This window comes from Triticum dicoccoides, chromosome 2B (assembly GCF_002162155.2).
Source record: "Triticum dicoccoides isolate Atlit2015 ecotype Zavitan chromosome 2B, WEW_v2.0, whole genome shotgun sequence".
NCBI classification, from domain to species: domain Eukaryota; kingdom Viridiplantae; phylum Streptophyta; class Magnoliopsida; order Poales; family Poaceae; genus Triticum; species Triticum dicoccoides.
The window spans coordinates 556,936,575-556,961,155 of NC_041383.1; positions in this window are offsets into that span (position 1 = coordinate 556,936,575).

The following is a 24,581-nucleotide window of genomic DNA, read 5'->3' on the forward strand; positions in this document are numbered from 1 at the left end:
CATGATATGCTAGTGCTAGATCATGCTGACAGTATGCTTTTTTGTAGGAAATCTGTGTGTCGAACAAGATGAATCTAGAAAAAGTCGTGTACAATCAGAGAACTGGTTCCATGCACTACACAACACACATTTTTGCCACTGTGAGAACTTTTCTCTAGAGACCTTACCGTTTGATCCTTGTTTAATAACATTTCTGATTCTTGCTGAATAACATTTTGATTTTTGTTGATTTTTTTCCAGAAAGAAGAGCGTAAGGGTGAGGAGCTGTCTGCGATTGACTTGTTTAAGGCCACCCACAACAGCAAGAAGCATGGGTTTTCGGAGCCAGTCAATACTGCTATAGTAAGTCACTCCATGCTTTGTTGAAACCTCAGCCCTGTTTGATTCACAGCGAGCTTTGATGTTGTTTGATGCTTTGATGCTTTGATGCTGTTTGATTCGAAGCCAGTCAAGAACACATGCTATGTTCCATGCTTTGATGCTGTTTGATAGTTCAACAAAGATATCAGAACTTGTAGTAGCTATTTGTTGCATTTTTATGATATGATGAATTTTATCTGAATGTTAGTTTGATGATCGACTCACTCGGGAAGCCATCTTATATAGAACCACCATTCTAGGCTTAATGAAGCAATCATATTGTTCCAATTGCATGTCTCCAGGGCACTACTCATCATCTTCTTGTATAGATTTTGAGTGCTGGTTTGGTTACTTCAAATAATCCATTTGTGTGCTGGTTTGGTTTCTCTTGCTTGGTTTGGTTTGCAAAATGTGAAATAGATCTCCCACTAATGCCTATCATTTTCCTCCATATGCTAGCTTGAGATGGAAAAAATGAAGGACGCGCCGGTACCAGAAGGTGAAGAGCCCAAGTCTGTTGTTGAAATTGTCGAAGAAGTGCTCAAGACCGAAGTCAAGCAAAGCACATTCCTCAGGAATGTTGGGCTCCAGTCATCTAGGAACAACTCCGGCAAAGCAACTGCTGAAGTGGCTGCTCATGTTCGTGACCTTGAGCAGCAACTGGAGAGGTCCGAGCTTCAAGCTGAAGTGATGCAAGAAGAATTGGCAGCAATCAAGATGAAGGCGGAAGAATCTGAAGCTGCACGCGACAAGGAACTTGAGCTGCTGCACAAGATGTCTCAAGAGCAGGAAGAGAAGTTAGCCCACTTGATGGCTCTCTTTGGAGCTAAGGTAGTTTGATGGCTTTGAAGTTTGTCTTTGAACATGTCGTAGTAGGTCGTGAACTTATGGCGTAGTAGGTCGTGAACTTATGCAGTTTGTTGCATTTTGCACTTGGCAAGTGAACCTGGGAGCACTTGTGAACCTGGGAGCATTTGTTGTTGAACATGTGAAGTTACTTGCTGTGATGGTTGTGAAGTTATGCACATGTGAAGTTACTTGCTGTGAAGTTATGCACATGTGAAGTTTTGGAAGCTGTGAAGTCACTTGTTGTGAAGCTATGCATTTTCTAAATTATTTGAGTTTTGTTTGGATCACAAAATATTATTTTTATTAATTGGGCTCTAAACTTAGTTGGACTACAAAAGGCTGAGGCCCAAACAAGAATTAGACTAAAAGGGCTTGGGCGTATAACAAGAGTTGACTATATTTTTTTTTGTAAAAGGCTGCATAACAGAAAATAAAAAGGCCAAGGCCCAAATTCGAACTAGACTAAAAAGGCTGTGGCCCAAAACAATAGTGGACTATAAAAAAATTCATCAGAAAAAGGCTCCATTCCCATAAAATAAAAGGCCAAATTATTGGGCCAGGCCCATGCAGATAAGCAAAATAAAGAGAAAAAACATTAAATGGGTTGTATTATTGGGCCTGGCCCATGTAGGCGGCTGAAATGGACCAGGCTGATTCTATTTTATGACCTTTTCATTTGGCCGTAATTCTTCCACGTCAGCTTGCCACGGTGGATTTGACGTGGTGTGGTCGGATTGCTAGTGACCAAAATAATTAGTCGTTAAATCTATGACCTGTTTTTGGTCATAACGTCTATGACCATTCCAGAAGAAAGGTCACTAATGTTAGTTTACGACGGCCAGCTTTTGACCTTCTGTTTTTGGTCACAAAAAGGTCACAAATGGAAAACAGTGACCATTCAGTGACCAATAGTGGTGGTCACAAGTTGACATATTTCTTGTAGTGATAGCCCACTATTGTACTTACTTGCTCCTACAGGTGCTAAGCTTTCCACATAGGCATAAAGTCTGATGTGACAAGTTAATTAAGAAGAGAGAGAGACTAGTTGGGTGACCCAAGGAAGAAACGGTGCTAAGTGCGTGTACCTAGGTGAAAAGATAATTTTGAGTCTATAGCTAATTAAATGAAGCAAACTTAGCAACAAAAAACTAAGCACCTATAAATTGGGGACTTGATTGCTAAGCCATTTAATGCCCTTAGCACCTCATATAAGCACCATTTCATTGGAAGAGGTCACTCCTTGGCAAATGCAATAAATACTACTCCCTCTGTCCCATAATATAAGAACGTTTTTGGCCCTACACTAGTGTCAAAAACGTTCTTATATTATGGGACAGAGGGAGTACGAAGAAAGAGATTGAGAGAAGTAAAAAATACACTTATAGCCAACCTTATAGCTAACCTTGTTGTAGTATGAGTGACTAAGTGATGACTATGTATGACATGCCAACATCAGATAGCCTAATGCGTCGTGTTAAATCTCCAAGGGCACGACTGCGCGAGCGACGCGACGGTCGTGGTAGGCGCGACCATGATACGGACTGCTGGCAACCCTTGGATTTGAGATCGAACGGTCGCATGCTATGTTGCTGAAAATTTGCAGAATAACCCTCCAGGATAGGATATTCACCCATAGGTCTAGAATCACGCCATGCAACCGTTCGATATCAGATCCAAGGGCTCTCGGAAGCCCGTATCATGGGAGAATGGAAAGCCACTACCCTCTCATTCACACGCTGGCAATTCGCTCCTACTTGTCCCCGCACGTCCTTTAATATTACGACAGTTCGCTCCTAGTCGTCCCGTCCTTTCACATTACGGCAGTTCCACTAATCCTAAACCTCCTCCCAAATCCATGGCGTCCCAAATCTCCATGATCGGTGGTGAGTACAAGGTTAGAACATCACCGGCGATGAGTTCGATGTCATCTACACCCGTTCTTCCGCGACGGTGAAAGGATGCCTTGCTCGCTTCAGACGCTTGTTCGAAAACTCAAATGATGAGTGGGTCGCTGGCTAGATGTTGAGTACACCACAGTCGTGGGACGAGAGAAGGATCTAAAGGAGGAAGAGAGGGAGAAGCCCGCCCTGATCCAGGTTTGCGTGCATGACTTATGCTTGGTCTACCACATATGCCACGCCGATGTTGAATGCCAGGATTTTAAGAACTTCCTCAAGAGCGACATAGTCAAATTTGTTACAGTAGACTTTACGAACGACAAAAGAGTCTTGGGTCGGATAGGCCTCATTGTAGGCAACCCCTTCGACCTCCAGAAAAATCGGCTGCCGCCCTCCAGTGGTCAGCCTTCAATGCTGACCCTGGCAGGAGCCATGGTTCATCCTTCGTACAGTAAACCGGAGAAACCTCATTACATGTTTCATCGTCATGGATGGCAGCGGAATGTACTAGATATAGACCACATCTAGTATGCTGCAATGGATGGCTACCTTTGTTTCAATATCTACAAGGGTTGGATGAAGAGCAAGAGCCAAGTGTGCGGTTCAAGGAAAGAAGTATCGGCCAAGAGGAAGAGGGACAAGGAAGAAGTCGAGCACATGGACGAGGACTCCGAGTAAGGTGGCAGTGTCGTTGCTCATGGTGGTTCTAATGCAGTGTCTACCGGATTAGTTGCATAGTTTAACTTTAGGTGTGCTTAGTTTAATTTGAGGGGTGTGTTGGGCTGAGCCCCCAACAGAACTATGTTATCTTTCTTCTCGTTACTTTAACTCTTCAGTACGTACATACTAGTATTTCTTTAATAGAATTTAGGACCCCATTTAAGCACGTACTAGCTCTTTAATAGCACTATATGCATAATTTGGCGACGAGCGCTCTCTATATGTACCACCTTTTTTTAATTTCAAGTTTTGCTCCATGGCGCAATCCATCGATACTACTACTATACAAAAGTATACATTTTTTAAAAGGCTAGAGTACTATTCATCACATATATAGCCAGTTAAATTCTCAACCTAGAACGACGTGCATGCCATGTAAACCGATACGCAGGAAGTATAGTAAAAATGAGGTGACTTTACAGAGCGATCGACGGGGGAGCATGGCCTGTCATGCGGTCCCACGTGTCATGATGTACCAAGGCGATGCGCGTATCCCTCTTGAGGCAGAAGCAATACTACGTGGTTTGATATGATGGCGAACCGAAGTGTAAAATAATGGTTGCTTTTCGTCCATCTGGGAAGGTGCGCCATTGTGATTTGACGTCTCATTGCTCATTACTACTAATGGGGCGGTACGACTGGGGTGCGTCCCCCTGTTGTTCTGCACTGTTATTTGGTGCTTGACACGTCGACCCGGTTGCTATATGTCCCACATGTCGGCGACAGGAAGTACAAAATTCATGAAAGGGAGCGTCGACGGAGGAGTACATGACATGGCTTGGGTTTTTGCTGCTTCGTGCGATCCATCGATACAAACCCGGACTATAAAAAGGCGAGGGCGGGTCTTTTCCCGCACGGCAGGCAGGGGAGTTTGGCATAGTCTGTTCGAGGCAAGGAGGTAGGAAGGGAAACAAGCAAATAAAGGTTGAGCGACTTAGTTTTGGTAAAATCTGATTTTACGGAGTACGTACCCACTAGGGTTTATAGGGCTCATCTAAAAAACATTATTTTTTCCGTTTTATAAGTCTCAATTCTACTACTAGTAGTAGTACCATTACATGTTGGATTTCGAGGTGCGTTAGATCACCCGATGCAAGCAGTGTCAAGAGAGAACTTACCAATGCATGTAGAAGTTCATGGGAATTTAGTGGTCATTGATGCATTCGTTCAATTAATGCCTCGGTAAACATAACTTCTTGAGAAAAATGAGCGTACTAATTACTTGTGCAAACTATGAAATTAATTCGACCACTCACCGTCTACCTTGGTTGGAGAGATTTTGAAATTGAGCCATAAACTAGAAAGGAGAAAGTCGTAACTTCTATCTTGATTACTATTTGTGGCCTTGTATAGATGCAAAATGTATTTTTTTATAGTGGCCTTGTATATGTAAATGGAGGGAGTACTAGAGGACATATATATTCCAAACAATATGATAATCTCTCTAACCAAGGTAGTAGGGACAAGGAGTAAACAGAGGGAGTAGTAAAATTTTCTCCTCGTCCTGCAAGCCACCGCGCCTGTGGGCAGGGGAGACGGAGTGCTAAGCAAGCTTCTGCTCGTTCTGCGAGTTGACGGGACACATCAAAAGTACTCCAGTATATAGAGCCTTGCCTCTAAGGTAGGCCCCACATGGTTTGCCTCTTTTTTAACATAACGCGTCAAGTCACAATTTGTTTGTTCACCCGTGGTAGACGATCGTCCCTCCATCAGGTGGACAACCAGTACACGTGTCAAATTACCACGTGGGCTACCTTTTCATACAGAAATGAGCTCCACCATGTACCCGCGCGGGTGTGGTTGGGAAAGAGACGGGAGTACGTGCGCCGTGTGTGCACCTCTTCTCTTCGTGCACGTCCCCCACATACATGGGTGTGTGTGAGAGAGATACAAACCTAGACATAATGCATCGTCCATCCCCATGCCTCCGCCCAGTCCAACCACCAGTCACCACCATGCCCCACTCATCCTCACCTTATCTCTCATCTTTCTCCCTCCATTTTTATATACAAGGCCACTATCAAAATTACAAATTGCAGATATACAAGGCCACTAACACTAATCGATGTAATATTAATGGTGTTTGCCTCGTAGTACTAGCAAAGGAGGACATTAATTATCCCTTGCATGCATGCGGGAGTGTGAGCATTGGCTTGATGTGCATGAAAGAGAAGAATACACATTAATTTACACGGCAGACAAGGAAACAAGGTGGCTTGCAAATTGACTTAGAAGACATTAATTTTTGCCTTGGTACCTGTAATATGGGTTTGTGGCCTTGTATACAAAAATGGAGTCCGATAAAATTCTCGAGATACCATTTATCCGATAAAATTCTCGAGATATCATTAGTTTTTACAAAATGGAATTACTCCTACATGGGTCAATCACAAAAGGTGTTTTGTAAAAAAATGCATCTTGATGTTCCGTGCAATGCACGGGTATCTTGCTAGTCCATTGAAAGTGCAACTATCCCTAGGTGGTTTTGGTAATTCATAAAAACATATAGCTCATTGAGCTAATGCTATTCCAAGACATATATTTCAGGAAAGCTCAATGAATGGCATGGCATGGATGATGAAAGTGGATCCCTCAAAATATCAAGGACAAAGGATTGGCTCAAGCTCAAAAGCTCAAGACTCTACATTTTATATTTCAGTGATCCAAGATCACATTGAGTCTATAGGAAAAGCCAATACTATCAAGGAGGGATGAGGTGTTGCTTAATGAGCCTCTTGCTTCATGTGCTTAGTGATATGCTCCAAAACCCTCAACTACTTTCTCACATCCACATATGACCTAAACCTAAAGCCAAAATCGGTCACACCGATTCTTTCTATCCGGCGCCACCGAGTTCAGATGTCATAGCCACTGCCACAAACCCTAGGCAAATCGGTCTCACCGATATGGATCTCGGTCTCACTGAGATGGGATTGTAATCTCTCTGTTTCCCTTCGCAACGTTTCGGTCTAACCGAAGTGAGCGATCGGTTCCACCGAGATTGCAATGTAAACTCTCTGTTTCCCTTTTTTAACATTTCGGTCTCACCGAAAAGAGCAAATCGGTCCCACCGAGTTTACCTGACCAACTCTCTGGTTAGCTAATTACCAAAATCGGTCTCACCGAGTTTGTGTAATCGGCCTCACCGAGATTACGTTATGCCCTAACCCTAACCATATCGGTCCTACCGAGTTGCATTTCGGTCCCACCGAAAATCCTAATGGTCACTAGGTTTACTAAATCAGTCTGACCGAGTTTGTTGTTTCGGTCCCACCGAGATTGGTAAATTGCATGTAACGGTTAGATTTTGTGTGGAGGCTATATATACCCCTCCACCTCCTCTTCATTCGTGAAGAGAGCCATCAGAACAAACCTACACTTCCAACTTACCAGTTCTGAGAGAGAACCACCTACTCATGTGTTGAGGCCAAGATATTCCATTCCTACCATATGAATCTTGATCTCTAGCCTTCCCCAAGTTGCTTTCCACTCAAATCTTCTTTCCACCAGATCCAAATCCTATGAGAGAGAGTTGAGTGTTGGGGAGACTATCATTTGAAGCACAAGAGCAAGGAGTTCATCATCAACACACCATTTGTTACTTCTTGGAGAGTGGTGTCTCCTAGATTGGCTAGGTGTCACTTGGGAGCCTCCGACAAATATTGTGGAGTTGAACCAAGGAGTTTGTAAGGGAAAGGAGATCGCCTACTTCGTGAAGATCTACCGCTAGTGAGGCAAGTCCTTCGTGGGAGACGGCCATGGTGGGATAGACAAGGTTGCTTCTTCGTGGACCCTTCTTGGGTGGAGCCCTCCATGGACTCACGCAACCGTTACCCTTCGTGGGTTGAAGTCTCCATCAACGTGGGTGTACGATAGCACCACCTATCGGAACCATGCCAAAAACATCCGTGTCTCCAACTGCGTTTGAATCCTCCAAACCCTTCCCTTTACTTACTTGCAAGTTGCATGCTTTAATTTCCGCTGCCTATATACTCTTTGCATGATTGCTTGATTTGTGTGATGATTGCTTGACTTGTCCAAAGATTGTTAAAATCTGCCAAACTCTAAAATTGGGAAAAGGCTAAGTTTTTAATTGGTCAAGTAGTCTAATAACCCCCCTCCAGACATACTTCAAGGTCCTACAAGTGGTATCAGAGCCTTGGTCTCCATTTTCTTTGTTTTCCATAGCTTTTGGTGGTCATAGCCTTGGTTTCACAACCTAGGAGAGTATGGCGTCTAGCGAGGGAAATTATCACCGTAGAGGTCCTTACTTTGATGGAACTAATTTTGCTAGTTGGAAGCATAAGATGAAAATGCATATTCTTGGACATAACCCCGCTGTTTGGGCTATTATTTGTATTGGCTTGCAAGGTGAATTCTTTGATGGGAGAGAGCCGAACCGTGAAGCTAATGCGGAAGAATTGAAGATGCTGCAATGCAATGCTCCAGCTTGTGATATCATCTTCAACGGATTGTGCCCCGAAGAATTCAACAAAATCAGCCGTCTTGAGAATGCAAAGGAAATTTGGGACACTTTGATTGATATGCACGAAGGTACCGACTCCGTCAAGGAATCCAAGTTGGATGTGCTCCAAAGTCAGCTTGACAAGTTCAAAATGAAGGATGGTGAAGGTATCGCTGAAATGTACTCTAGGCTTGCTCTTATCACAAATGAGATTGCCGGCCTAGGGAGTGAAGAGATGACCGACAGATTCATCATCAAGAAGATCCTAAGAGCATTGGATGGAAAATATGATACCGTGTGCACATTGATTCAAATGATGCCCAATTACAAGAATCTCAAGCCAACGGAAGTTATTGGTAGAATTGTTGCTCATGAGATGTCACTCAAGGATAAGGAGGAACTTCACAACAAGTCAAGTGGTGCTTACAAAGGCTCATGTGAAGCCCCCTCATCATCAAGTGAGAAACAAACCATCAATGAAGAATTGAGCTTAATGGTGAAGAATTTCAACAAATTCTACAAGTGTAGAAGCAAAGAAAGAAGCTCTAAGTCAAGGTCCTTCAATGACAAAAGATCTTCCAGTCGAGAGCGCAACTGCTACAATTATGGGAGACACGGACACTATTCCAATGAGTGTACGACACCCTACAAAAGAAGAGAAGATTCTCCAAAAAGAAGAAGTAGAAGAGAAGAATCACCGCCAAGAGAGAGAAGGAGTAGAGATGATCGTTATGAACAAAGACCCTCACGGAGAAGCAAAGATTCGGAAAGGAAAGACAAGTCATCAAAGAGCTACACAAAACGAAGACATCAAGCTCATGTTGGTGAATGGGTATCCGGTTTCGACTCTGAACATCACTCCGAGAGAAGCTATCACTCCGACTCCGAACATACTCAAGATGAAGGTGTTGCCGGTCTAGCACTTGTGACAACCAACTCCTACGACATATTTGACTCAACAAATGAAGGAATTGGAAGATGCTTCATGGCCAAAGGTCCAAAGGTAACACATCCCGAGTATGTCGATTTCAATAGTGATGAAGATGACTTGCTAGGTGATGATGATTTACTTATTGACAACTCTAGTGATGAATACTATGATGGAACGTGAATTAATCATGCTAAACAAGATAAAACGAATGACAATGATAAGGAGAAGATTGAGCTTCTAACTAAAGAACTAAACACTCTTAAGTTAGCTCATGAAACTATCTTCGAAAATCATCGAGAACTTTTAAGGGCTCATGAGAAGTTACGCTTTGAAAAGCTCAATCTTGAGCAAGAGCATGAGTTCTTAAAGGCAATCAATGATGATCTTCGCAAGAAAAGTTCTTCTTATATTGCCAAGCGTTTATTCTTATCTACTTACATGCCTCAAGTTAAGTCTAGTAACAAGAACAAGAAAGATTCTTCCTCTAGTAGTAACAATAACAATGCTAAATCAAATATTGTTGCTTCTAGTAGTTCTCTTGATTCCACTAATGATTCTCTTAGCCAAGTTACACTTGAGCAAGAAAATAGCTTATTGAAGGGAATTATAGAGAAAGTTGTATACAAGAGTCTTGCAGGGAGTAAGCAATTCGAGGAAATTGTACGCAAGCAAGGAAGGCACCGGAAGAATCAAGGTGTTGGTTTTGAACGAAAGTTCAATGCCAATGGAGTTGAGTGGGAAGAAGATCAATACCCCAAGACGAAGTTTGTTCCTCAACAAGAGAAGTATGATCCTACTTCTTTCAAGGGAACACAAGCTCAAGATGATCTTCCACCACAAGACCATAAAGGCAAGGACAAGCTTCAAGAGGAGATTGATGCATTTGAAGAAGCACCTAAGGCCTTGGTAAAGTGGGTTCCCAAGACTACCTCAAGTTCTACTTCATCAAGTACAACCACAACTCCAAGGATTCCCATCAAGATGATGTGGATCCCAAAGAAGAACTAGAGAGTTCTTGAGGGTGACTCCGCCAACATTGTTCACTCATATCTTTATGGCAAGAACAAGTGCAATCAACTACCACATCTTGCACTAGTTCAAGGAGTCACAAACCCTCATGTTGGTAAGGCAAGGGACAAGGTAACCAAATGATGTCATGGACATCATTTTGTGTGTGCATCACTCTATGTCTATGGATATTCTTGTTTTGTTCCTTGTGGGGCTAACCCGTGTAGGTATTGAAAGTGCAACTCACTCCAAAGGATTGCTCCAAATGATCTACATCAACTTTGAGCATTCACATCTTCAACACCTACGTGAAGTCATCATCGACAAAACCCAAGGTTAGTTCATCCCTCTAAGTGGGGATCTCACATCTAGGGGGAGCTTAACTCTAAAGAATTGAGTCAAAGCAACTCTAATGGTGTGAACACATCAATGCATTATGTAAAAGTGGTAACCCCACTTGATCTTAAACGATGAGTATGACCTATGATCAAATGTTCTCATTTGACTCCTAAGTCAATATACTCATATATAGATGACCTAGTCGTCGCCAATTGTTTGATAGATGCTAGAATTGGTTGTGCATGCTTTGCCACATATTTCATTTGTCACTTTATTGTGTGAGCCTGCTGGTTGCATATTTTACTCATTCGAGGACATCCACTTGTTGTTTTGATTGATTGGTTTCCTTTTCTTTGGCCAAGTGGATGGACAAGAATGCCTAAGAACCTTATCTAGCTATCTATGCTTTTCTCGTCTCAAACTCTATTCATGCTACATCACAAAATTTGATCAAGTCAGATTCGAACCACTATGTGTGAGGAGCACTTGGAGTCCCTGATTCGTCATAGACTTAAACTTCCAAAACTTCTGTGTGATTCTCGGTCTAACCGATTCCTCCATTTCGGTCCCACCGAGATCACTAAGTCGATCTAGGTTTTCAATCTCGGTGCAACCGATATGAACTTTTTGGTCACGCCGAGTTGCTGTAACTGTTAACAGTTATGCATCTCGGTGCCACCGAGTTGTTCAAATCGGTCACACCGACAGTGTCGGGCTATATATAGTGACGGGCAAAAATTTGGAAATTCCTCCAAACCCCTTCGCCCGCGCTTAGCTCGCTCTGCCTACTAGGTCTACGGATCGTCGACTTCGTTGCCAGCCGCCTCCTGTCGCTGGTCTCCGCCGCCATCAACGGATTTCTTCTCCGCCGTTGTCGCCATAGCGAGTTCGCCACCGAACTAGGGTATGAACTCGATCACGGTGCTTTCCAAATCTGATTCTCAGCACACTGTGTTCGTAATGCATCTTGCCACGATTGAAACACTCCTATCCAGTCAATGTGATCCTTAGAATAGATGTGATTCAAAAATTTAGGGTTAGGTTTCGTCGAAACCATATCGGACCCACCGGGTAGAAAAACTCGGTCCCACCGATTTGGCTAATGCCATTGCACTAGTAAGTCTCGGTCTGACCGAGAATTACAAATCGGTGTGACCGATTTTAGAACTTTGTGAAACCCTAGCAGTCTCGATGCCACCAAACTGTGACTCGGTCTGACCGAGATCACTAGTTTAGGTACCAAAACTGCTTCGGTATCACCGAGTTTGAAAATTGGTAGATCCGAAATGCTTTCTGTGGAAACTAAAACTAAGTTTTTAAATCATTATTTTGCAAAAGTCTCTGCATTTTGTGATGCTCATCCACTCTGTCTCATCTATAACTATTCACAGGGTCAGCAGTCAGTGATTTGCAGCATGTCAGACCAAAGTGACAGTCAGAACAGGGAAGAAGAGCAGATTCACATGAGTGAGGGCACTAGTCCCTCAAGTTCTTCAGATGAAGGCTGCAGAAGTACTCCTAGCAACTTGCCCAAAGCAGCCACAAGAGCAAGAAGGAAGAGAACCTCAGACTCAGAGGATGAGGACTATGTGGCAGCAGAAGATGAGGCTACTTCCAAGAAGGTAGTGCTCAAGAAGGAGTATGGCTCAGCAAAGAACATAAAGCCAGGCATGAAGATCAAAAGGCCAGCAGGAGAACAGCCAATGTCCAAAGCCAGAGGATCAACTCAAATACCTGAGATGCCTGAAGAGCCAGCTGCAGAAGGAAAGAAAAGGAAGGAAATGGTCAAGAAGACCATGGCCAGAGTTGTTGGTCAACCTTCCATGATGGAAGAGGAAGAAGAGGTTGCTGCACCAGCACCAAAGGCACATAAGCTTATGGGTGATGCTATAAAATCAGGGGCTGCAACATCAAAGCCCAAAGAAGCACCCAAAGCTGCCTCCAAGCCCAAGATTGCACCAAAGAGAAATACCAGGAGCATACCAGCAGCTGAGAAGAACAAGGCCCCAATGCCTGAGGTTGCTACTGAGGAAGATGAAGAAGGGCAGATCCTAAGAAAGCTCAAACCCAAGATTCCAGACCACAATGATGCTCATCCTGTGGCTGAGAACATGAAGATCAGGAAAGACTCAGGGTTGAGGCTATGGAGATTGTCTGATCCATATGCCACTAGGAGGAGGACTGCTGTAGATTACAGGTTCCACACCAAGGAGCAGCAAGACTTCTATGAGACAATCTTGTTGGATAAGAAGCCCATAGTGTGTGATATGAGGTGGGTCGACTGGACCTACATGAAGGAAAATGAAGAACACTATCCTGGAGTGCAAGACAGTTTCATTGCTTGTGGAGTTGCAGATTTTGTTGGGCAGAAGCTCACCAACTGGAATGATGAACTCATTATGCAATTCTACTCCACAGCACATTTCTATCCAGATGGCAGGATAGTTTGGGTGTCTAAAGGAACAAGATACCAGTCAACCATAGAGGAATGGGCAAGTCTGATCAATGCCCCAAAGGAGAGTGAAGATGACTTGGATGTATCTGCCAAGAAGAAGATGGGACACAATTCTATGTCACATATGTACAAAGAGATCCCAGACAAAGCCCTTGAGACTTTCTCGTTTGGGTCAGTCCATTTTCTTCTGTCAGGGCTGCCTACGATCAACTGGATCTTAAGGCACACTCTTTTGCCCAAATTAGGTGACCACAACATGATAAAAGGGCATGCAATTAACATGCTTCACATTTTTTATGTGCCCCAGAAATTCAAAGTCATGAGCCTTATGGTAGAAACCATTAAGAGGACTGCAGCAGATCAGAAGAGAAGTTGTGGATATGCCCCACAGATTCAGGAGTTGATTAACTCAAAGATGGGCACAGGAAAATATCAGTTGGATAAAGAACATTTTCCTATCTATCCACACTTTGAGGACAATCAATTTGTCATGAATGAGAATGATCCATCATCAATGCAAGCTCAAGAGAAGAGGGAGAAGGCAAGGAAAGAGAAGGCTGCCAAGATGCCAACTCAAGAGGAGGCATCTAAGTATTTCTTGAAGAACAAACAGGAGCAGCTTGGTTACTTGATAGCATCAACAATGAGGATTGAGAAGGGGTTGGCCACCCTAACTCAAAACCAGGAGAGCTGGAAAGAATCATGGAACAAAAATTCTATGATCTTGATGTCAAAGTAACTGAGATTCAGTCTTTTGCGGAACAGCTGCAGGATGACATGCATGAGAGGAAGGGCAGAACAACCACAGATGCATTTGCCAGAGTGCCTACAGCTCAGAGGTCAGCTGCAGTGCCTGTAACAGACACAAGAGCCACATCATCTGCACCAGCTACAACTCCTACAGCTCCAGGGCAACCAGCTCCAGCACCAACTCCTCCAGCTCCGTCTACATCAACTGAAGCCTTCATTCTTGGAGTTATCCGAACTCCACCACCAACTGAAGACCAAGCCTGAGAGACGATATAGTCCTATGCATTTTCTATGAACTTTTTGGTAACTTGTTGCCAAAGGGGGAGAAAAATGTATAGATCATAGGCTTCGAGAGAGAGATTTGCTGTTTTTTTGTTCTCTCTTGTCTTCTTGGTTGAACTTGTTTGCTTTTTGATTGCTTGAGATACAACGCATTACCTGTGAGACATTGATGATCATGTGTTTGATCATAAGCTACACTTATGCTTGATTATATGTTATTATCTTACCTATCCTTATATGATCATTCACTTTGCTTGGCGATGAGTGCATGTATTCAATCTTTATAATTTTGAGCGCTCCACCAAGATGTATGTGACATGGAAGAGTAACCCATGAGCCTAATTCCTTGTGCATTTGCAGTCCAAAGAAAATCTTAAACTATGCACAAATTTAGGGGGAGCTCTTGCTTATCACATACTTCTCAAAGCGACGATGTTTTTCAATCTTAAAATTTATTGTCGAAGCTTTGATCTATATGTTGTCATCAATTACCAAAAAGGGGGAGATTGAAAGTGCAACTATCCCTAGGTGGTTTTGGTAATTCATAACAACATATAGCTCATTGAGCTAATGCTATTCCAAGACATATATTTCAGGAAAGCTCAATGAATGGCATGGCATGGATGATGAAAGTGGATCCCTCAAAATATCAAGGACAAAGGATTGGCTCAAGCTCAAAAGCTCAAGACTCTACATTTTATATCAAAGCCAATACTATCAAGGAGGGATGAGGTGTTGCTTAATGAGCCTCTTGCTTCATGTGCTTAGTGATATGCTCCAAAACCCTCAACTACTTTCTCACATCCACATATGACCTAAACCTAAAGCCAAAATCGGTCACACCAATTCTTTTTATCCGGCGCCACCGAGTTCAGATGTCATAGCCACTGCCACAAGCCCTAGGCAAATCGGTCTCACCGAGATGGGATTGTAATCTCTCTGTTTCCCTTCGTAACGTTTCGGTCTAACTGAAGTGAGCGATCGGTCCCACCGAGATTGCAATGTAAACTCTCTGTTTCCCTTTTGTAACATTTCGGTCTCACCGAAAAGAGCAAATCAGACCCACCGAGTTTACCTGACCAACTCTCTGGTTAGCTAATTACCAAAATCGGTCTCACCGAGTTTGTGTAATCAGCCTCACCGAGATTACGTTATGCCCTAACCCTAACCATATCAGTCCTACCGAGTTGCATTTCGGTCCCACCGAAAATCCTAACGGTCACTAGGTTTACTAAATCGGTCTGACCGAGTTTGTTGATTCGGTCCCACCGAGATTGGTAAATTGTGTGTAACGGTTAGATTTTGTGTGGAGGCTATATATACCCCTCCACCTCCTCTTCATTCATGAAGAGAGCCATCAGAACAAACCTACACTTCCAACTTACCAGTTCTGAGAGAGAACCACCTACTCATGTGTTGAGGCCAAGATATTCCATTCCTACCATATGAATCTTGATCTCTAGCCTTCCCCAAGTTGCTTTCCACTCAAATCTTCTTTCCACCAGATCCAAATCCTATGAGAGAGAGTTGAGTGTTGGGGAGACTATCATTTGAAGCACAAGAGCAAGGAGTTCATCATCAACGCACCATTTGTTACTTCTTGGAGAGTAGTGTCTCCTAGATTGGCTAGGTGTCACTTGGGAGCCTCCGACAAAGATTGTGGAGTTGAATCAAGGAGTTTGTAAGGGCAAGGAGATCGCCTACTTCGTGAAGATCTACCGCTAGTGAGGCAAGTCCTTCGTGGGCGACGGCCATGGTGGGATAGACAAGGTTGCTTCTTCATGGAGCCTTCTTGGGTGGAGCCCTCCGTGGACTCGCGCAACCGTTACCCTTCGTGGATTGAAGTCTCCATCAACGTGGATGTACGATAGCACCACCTATCGGAACCATGCCAAAAACATCCGTGTCTCCAACTGCGTTTGAGTCCTCCAAACCCTTCCCTTTACTTTCTTGCAAGTTGCATGCTTTAATTTCCGCTGCATATATACTCTTTGCATGCTTGCTTGATTTGTGTGATGATTGCTTGACTTGTCCAAAGATTGTTAAAATCTGCCAAACTCTAAAATTGGGAAAAGGCTTGGTTTTTAATTGGTCAAGTAGTCTAATCACCCCCCCTCTAGACATACTTCAAGGTCCTACATCCATGAAAACAACACATGGCAAAATTCCACGGTGAACGAGGGATTTGAATCTGTTGGGAGGGGCTATTTGGATCTTGCCCGGGGTAGCCAAAATATTGGCGACCCTTTTGTCCACCGGTGCCTTTGCCACCGATGAACGAGGAATGGCTCGGGTGCTTATGCATCCTCCAGCGCGCGCGTTGGAGACGAGCTCGCATGAGCTATGTTTTTTGTCCCACCACGCCACCCAAGCCGCCCGCAGACTGACCGGCAACCCGCAAATTACGCCATCCAACCGTAGCCGCACACATTATGACAACAACTCAACCAACCGGACGAAATTCAAGCAAACACGGCGATATTTCATATAAACAACAATGGAAATCATATAAAATACTAGATTTTCATACAAATATGACGGATTTCATTACATTCAAATGAACTACATGATCCTAGTTCTGGACAGCACAAGTATATAATACCTGGCCTAAATGGTCGCCTATCAATCAATTTGTGTTCCTCATGTCCGGCAGCATGATCACCGGACCCCTGTATGCTTTAGCGCAAAGTACGACTCGCTTTCCCACTGCCCAACTGATATCATTGGATGATGCCGAAGATGATGGTGGAAGGGGGCTTCCCTGCTTCCGTGGAGCCCATGCGGGGTCGACGAAGGTCCTCATAACAAAAGGATCCGGCAAGACACCTGTTGTGTACGCCGGTGTCGCCTCCGCGGTGGCCTTCATGGGACCCAAGCGGCGACGGCTTCCCGTGTTCTACTTCTCCTCGATGATGGCGGCAGACGCGGAGGCGCTGGCCACCAACTCGTCGCTCTCCGTGCACCCGGCTTCTGTCGCTGCTTGCATGGCGTGACCGCCAGCATGGGAGTCTCGGCCACAGAAACGGGAGACGCGGTACGAGGTGGCGGCATGGACGGCAGCAACAACACCCATGCGCCGCTCCTCATCGAGCTGGCCTGGAGCGGCAAGTTGCTGAACCGCGCGCCGGCTTGGGGCGGCAACTAGCTCCGTCGAGCGAGGGGAGGGAGGTGGATCAGCGAGCTGCATAGCTCGTATCCGGCGGGCTCGGCGGGCCACCCAGCTGGCTTGGATGCGGAATAACTACTCTTTGTAAGCCATTGTAAGAGTGGACAAAATGGTGAAGGAGGTGATAGGGGAGCGGCGGAGGTGTGCGATTCTTGGATGGTGTTTGGCCTCGTTTAAATAGGAGATTAAATATACGGCGGACGGGAGGAGCTCGGCCGGCATTGCGTTTAATGCCGGCCCGGTCATGAACGGACGTGTGTCCAGAGTGGGTTTCTCGGCTTGCACACGGGTGGGTTTCATGGAGGCGTTTGAATGCGGCAAGGAGGCGTGTTCAGCTGGGCATGCAGCAAGTGGCACCCTCGACTCTGACGTAGGACACTGCACCATTCTTCCACTCATGTGTGGGCTCTTTGGGTACATGGCCTGCATGTCAGTGACCCAACGCAGGCGGCACACACCAAAGGAACCTTTGGTGGGCCAGGGCGGTCAGAAGCGGGCATTTCATAAACCGATGATTGTTCACTGAGTGTGACGTCATCTTTTTCATGTAGATAAGCCTACTATGTTGATAGCCCATTTGATATGTTGAGATTCATAAAGGCCGCTGCAAACATCAAGGGTGCATGCATGTATAGATTGAGCGTGTGTCTTGCGTCGTGTGCTGTGTGCATGCAGGCGTGCGAGTGTTGCGTGCGCGCAATGGTACGTTTCAGTGTTGCATGCATGTGTGCATATGTGCGTGTGTTCATGAGTGCATGTGTACGTGTCAGTGTTGCACGCCTGCATGCGTGCGTGAGTTCGTTATGTGAACGTGTCAGTGTTGCATGCCTGCATGCGTGCATGTCTTTGCGTGTGTGCATGTGTACGTGCAGGGTGAGGCTACACGTTAGTCGACTGACTTTTTCATCTCTAGTCATTAGATTTTCCAGCCGTTGGATACGAAATCAAGGGCCTGCAGTTTATCATCAAACTCCACCCCCTGAGCCGCCTGATACGTCTCCGTCGTATCTACTTTTCCAAACACTTTTGCCCTTGTTTTGGACTCTAACTTGCATGATTTGAATGGAACTAACCCGGACTGACGATGTTTTCAGCAGAACTACCATGGTGTTATTTTTGTGCAGAAATAAAAGTTCTCGGAATGACCTGAAAATCCACGGAGCAACTTTTCAGAATTAATAAAAAATACTGGCGAAAGAATTAGCGTCAGGGGGCCCACACCCTGTCCACGAGGGTGGGGGGCGCGCCCCTCCCCATGGGCGTGCCCCTGCCTCGTGGGCCCCTGGACGTCCATCAACCTCAACTCCAACTCCATATATTTGCTTTCGTGGAGAAAAAAAATCAGTGAGAAAGTTTCATTGCGTTTTACGATACAAAGCCGCCGCCAAGCCCTAATCTCTCTCGGGAGGGCTGATCTGGAGTTCGTTCGGGGCTCCGGAGAGGGGGGGTTCGTCGCCGTCGTCATCATCAACCATCCTCCATCACCAATTTCATGATGCTCACCACCGTGCGTGAGTAATTCCATCGTAGGCTTGCTAGACGGTGATGGGTTGTATGAGATTTACCATGTAATCAAGTTAGTCTTGTCAGGGTTTGATCCCTAGTATCCACTATGTTCTAAGATTGGTGTCGCTATGACTTTGCTATGCTTAATGCTTGTCACTAGGGCCCGAGTGCCATGATTTCAGATTTGAACCTATTATGTTTTCATGAATATATGTGAGTTCTTGATCCTATCTTGCAAGTCTATAGTCACCTATTATGTGTTATGATCCGACAACCCCGAAGTGACAATAATCGGGATACTTCTCGGTGATGACCGTAGTTTGAGGAGTTCATGTATTCACTATGTGTTAATGCTTTGGTACGATACTCTATTAAAAGTAGGCCTTAATATCCCTTAGTTTCCACTAGGACCCCGTTGCCATGGGAGGGTAGGACAAAAGATGTCATGCAAGTTCTTTTCCATAAGCACGTATGACTATATTCGGAATACATGCCTACATTACATTGATGAACTGGAGCTAGTTCCGTGTCACCCTATGTTATAACTATTACATGAGGAATCACATCCGACATGATTATCCATCATTGATCCAATGCCTACGAGCTTTTCACATATTGTGTTTTGCTTATTTACTTTACCGTTGTTACTGTTACAATTACTACAAAACTGCTATCGTTACTTTTGCTATTGTTACTGTTACTTCCATACTACTTTGCTACTGAATAGTTTGCTGTAGATACTAAGTTATCCAGGTGTGGTTGAATTGACAACTCAACTGCTAATACTTGAGAATATTCTTTGGCTCCCCTTGTGTCGAATCAATAAATTTTGGTTGAATACTCTACCCTCGAAAACTGTTGCGATCCCCTATACTTGTGGGTTATCAAGACTATTTTCTGGCGCCATTGCCGGGGAGCATAGCTCTATTCTTTGAGACACTTGGGATTTATATCTGCTGGTCACTATGAGGAACTTGAAAGACGAAAGAACTAAGATTTATCCCTCAACTACGAGGGGAGGTAAGGAACTGCCATCTAGCTCTGCACTTGATTCTCCTTCTGTTATGAGTAAACTTGCGACACCTAAACCTCCTTCTGCTATTAATTCTGATATGTCGCATGCTATTGATGATGCCACTTATGCTATGCATGATACTTATGATGAAACTACTTCTATGCTTGATACTACTGTGCCATTAGGTGAATTTCTTGATGAACAACTTGCTAGGGCTAGAGAGAATGAAATTCTTGAAACTGATATTATTGAATATAGTGATGATGAAGGTTCTCCCCCTAAATATGAATTGCCTGTTGTTCCTAAGGGTTATGTTATGGATGAAGAAACTGCTAGAGATTTTCTTCCTTGCAATGATAGATCTGATCTTAAGAAGTTATTAGCTATTTTAAAACAGAAATCTCTGAATGCTAGAATGAAATATGACCCTGCTTTTGCTACTTCACCTATCTTTGTTACTGATAAGGATTATTATTTCTCTGTCGATCCTGAGATAATTACTTTGGTTGAATCTGATCCTTTCTATGGCTATGAATCTGAAACTCTCGTGGCACATCTTACTAAATTGAATGATATAGCCACCCTATTCACTAATGATGATAAATCTTGCTACTACTATATCCTCAAGATATTTCTGTTCTCATTAAAGGGTGATGCTAAAACTTGGTTTAATTCTCTTGATCCTGGTTGTGTGCGTAGTCCCCAGGATATGATTTATTACTTCTCTGCTAAATATTTCCCTGCTCATAAGAAACAAGCTGCTTTAAGGGAAATATATAATTTTGTGCAAATTGAAGAAGAGAGTCTCCCACAAGCTTGGGGGAGGCTTCTCCGATTACTTAATGCTTTGCCTGATCATCCTCTTAAGAAAAATGATATACTTTATATCTTTTATAATGGACTAACCGATGCTTCCAAGGACCACTTGGATAGTTGTGATGGTTGTGTTTTCAGGGAAAGAGCAGTCGACCAAGCTGAATTGCTATTGAATAATATGTTGACTAATGAAAATAATTGGACTCTTCCTGCCTGAGCCAATTAAGCCAACTCCAAAGAAGAGAGGTGTCCTATTTCTCAGTCCTGAAGATATGCAAGAAGCAAAGAAATCAATGAAAGAAAAAGGTAATAAAGCTGAAGATGTTAAGAATTTACCTCCTGTTGAAGAAATACATGGTCTTAATATACCACCTATTGAAGAAACACATTGTCTTGATAACCCGACACAGGTAGTAAAGGTAAATTCTCTCTATAGATATGATAAAGTTGAAATCCCGTCTACTAAGTTTCCTAGCCAATGTTTAGATGAATTTGATGACTTTATGGCTAGACAAGAAAATTTCAATGCTTATGTTAGTAGAAAATTAAAGAGTAATTCTTACATGATTGGACACTTGAGTGATTATATGGCTAGAGTTAAAGCTGAACTGAAACTCATTAGTAAATATGTTTCTATGGTTACCACTCAAGTAGAACAAGTACTTAAAGCTTAAAGTGATTTTCTAGATGAATTGAATAATAAACATGATTTTGCTGTTAGAGTGGCTACTAGAACTGGTAAAATGACTCAGGAACCTTTGTATCCTGAAGGCCACCCTAAGAGAATTGAGCAAGATTCTCAGAGAAATAATTTAGATACACCTAGTCCTTCTAAAAAGAAGAAAAAGAAAAATGATAGGAATTTGCATGCTTCTAGTGAACCTGTTGTAGACACACCTGAGAATCCCAATGATATTTCTATTTCTGATGCTGAAACACAATCAGGTGATGAACATGAACCTAGTGATAATGCTAATGATAATGTTCATGTTGATGCTCAACCTAGCAATAACAATGATGTAGAGATTGAACCTGCTGTTGATCTTGATAAGCCACAATCAAAGAATCAATGTTATGATAAAAGAGACTTTGTCGCTAGGAAGCACGGTAAAGAAAGAGAACCATGGGTTCAGAAACCCATGCCTTTTCCTCCTAAGCCATCCAAGAAAAAGGTTGATGAGGATTTTGAGCGCTTTGCTGAAATGATTAGACCTATCTTCTTACGTATGCGCTTAACTGATATGCTTAAAGTAAATCCTTATGCTAAATATATGAAAGATATCATTACAAATAAAAGAAAGATACCGGAAGCTGAAATTTCCACCATGCTTGTAAATTATAGTTTTAAGGGTGGAGTACCAAAGAAACTTGGAGATCCTGGGGTACCAACTATACCATGCTCCATTAAAAGAAACTATGTTAAAACTGCTTTATGTGATCTTGTAGCCGGTGTTAGTGTTATGCCTCTCTCTTTATATCGTAGACTTGAATTGAATAAGTTGACACCTACTGAAATATCTTTGCAAATGGCTGACAAATCAACTGCTATACCTGCGGTATTTGTGAGGATGTGCCTGTTGTGGTTGCAAACGTCACTATCTTAATAGACTTTGTTATTCTTGATATTCCCGAGGACGATAGTATGTCGATTATCCTTGGTAGACCCTTTTTGAATACTGCAGGGGCTGTTATTGATTGCAACAAAGGCAATGTCACTTTTCATGTTAATGGTAGTGAGCATACGGTACACTTTCCGAGGAAACAACCTCAAGTTCATAACATCAATTCTATTGGAAAAATTCCAACTATCATTATTGGAGGTTTCGAATTTCCTCTTCCTGCTGTTAAGAAGAAATATGATATTCTTATTATTGGGGTTGTTCATATCCCCGTTGAGGTAACCTAGTGTTATTTGAAATTTCTCCGGTTCCATGTTATTCAGAATGAGTTTGTTAACAAGACTTGATCAACCTTGTTAGTGGATTCCTTTTGATGAGCATGAGATTGATGAAGTTAGAAGGCACAACCTTCTATACCCTCTTTTTACTTTCTATTATTTAGAATAAATAAAGCAAAAATAGTATTTTCTATCTGTTATCTGAATTATCCATGCAATAAAAAATATCCTAAAAATAAAAGTTCTCCAAATGCCCTGCCAATTTAGTATGATTTTTTCTAGAATATTTGAGAATATTTGGCACTGAGAACATATCAGGGGGAGCTGGCACCTGGCTACGAGGGTCCAGGGCGCGCCCACCCCTACAGGGCGCGCCCCCTGCCTCATGGGCCCACGGTGGACCCCCTCCACTTATTCCTGCACCCACACACTTCATCTCCCTCCCCAAAAAAATCACCTTCCAGCTCAAGCATGAGGTCTAGCTCACTTTGCTGCGATTTTTGATCTCCTTGCTCAAAGCTCCATTCACAAAACTGCTTTGGGAGATTGTTCCTTGGTATGTAACTCCTCTAATGGTCCAATTAGTTTTTGTTCTAGTGCGTTATTCGTTGCAAATTTTTGCTGCCTAGGTGATCCTGTTCTTGAGCTTGCATGTCAAATTTATGAGGTCCTAAGTAATTCTAATTCATGATATAGGCTCTAGGCACTTGTGGGAGTAGTTGCTATCAGTTTTGTTGGGTTTGATTCACTTTTATTTTGAGTTACTAAAAATTTTAGAAATTTTTCAGAGGAAGAAATATGTCCAGGAAAATGTAGCAAGGTGGTTCTTCAAGAAAGCTGACATGCGGCCTTGTGACGACGAACCACCAAGGGAAGCTGACATGCGGCCTTGTGAATGGCCGTCAGAAGAATTTATTATCGATGCAGGAATCAAGGATGAATTTGATGCATATGTGCGTAATGCCGATCTTGAGGACTTCATGCAAGATAAGTGTCCTCAGTACTACTATTTGACTGATTCATTCGTGAGAAGGTTGACGTTTACATCTTCGCGTAATTCTCAAAGTGTCCTATTTGATATTTATGATCAATCATATACCATGGACCTAGAAGATTTTACTACTTCTTGCAAACTCCCGCAGTGGGGTAGTGTTAATGAACCCCGTAAATCTGAATTAAAGACTTTCTTGCTAGTATCATTGTGGGAGAATCTAGATAAATAGCACAAGCTACCATAGGGAGCATTCATTTTCCTGCTATACATTATTTTGCTCTTTTCATTGGTAGATGCATTAACGGTAAAGATGAAGCATGTCACATGTGTGTTCCTGATCTTTGTGTCCTCAAGAGTGCTATATTAGGTGATAAAGAATACAACTTGGGGGCAATTGTGGCACGTAGGTTGCATAATAATGGTTTAGTTGGAGACTTGTTTGGAGGGATTTATGCGACCCGTGTGGCTAATTATCTTGGTATACCTCCACATGAAGATGATAGGGAGTTGCCTCCCGCTTATTTAGATTACAATGCCATGGTTAGTCATCATTTTCTTGAGAGGAATGAACAATTCCTCCAGTATCGACTAATCTTTGACAGACGTCGCACTATCCATGTTACTCTCCCTGCTCCTGCCCTTTTTGATTATCAAGCAAAAAGAAGATATGTTATAACCAAGGAGGAGGCAACTGAATACGAGAGGAGGACGGAGGCAGCTCGCCGCCATGCCGCAGCCCAGGAGGCATTGGCTGCTGCATCTCAGTACGACCCCAGTTACAACTTCGAATATCAGCCAGGCTATCCATGGCCATAGACCAACTTAGGCCAAAATCCTAAGCTTGGGGGAGTACGTATTTCTCACCGACATTACATTCATGTTCACACACTCACTCTAGTTGTCGGTGCTCATACTTTTTCATTGTAATATCCATGCTAGTTTAATTTCTTTTTCTAGCTTTCTTCTTGTGTATTTGATAAACCTTAAGAAAAAACAAAAAAATTAGTTAGTTTAATTTCCATGCTTGTAGTAGTAATTAAAAGAAAACCCAAAAACAATTCTCGTTCTTCTTTTGCTTGTTGGGAGCTTTCCCATGTAAATAGTTTTATTTCTTTAGTTTCCTTTGGGGG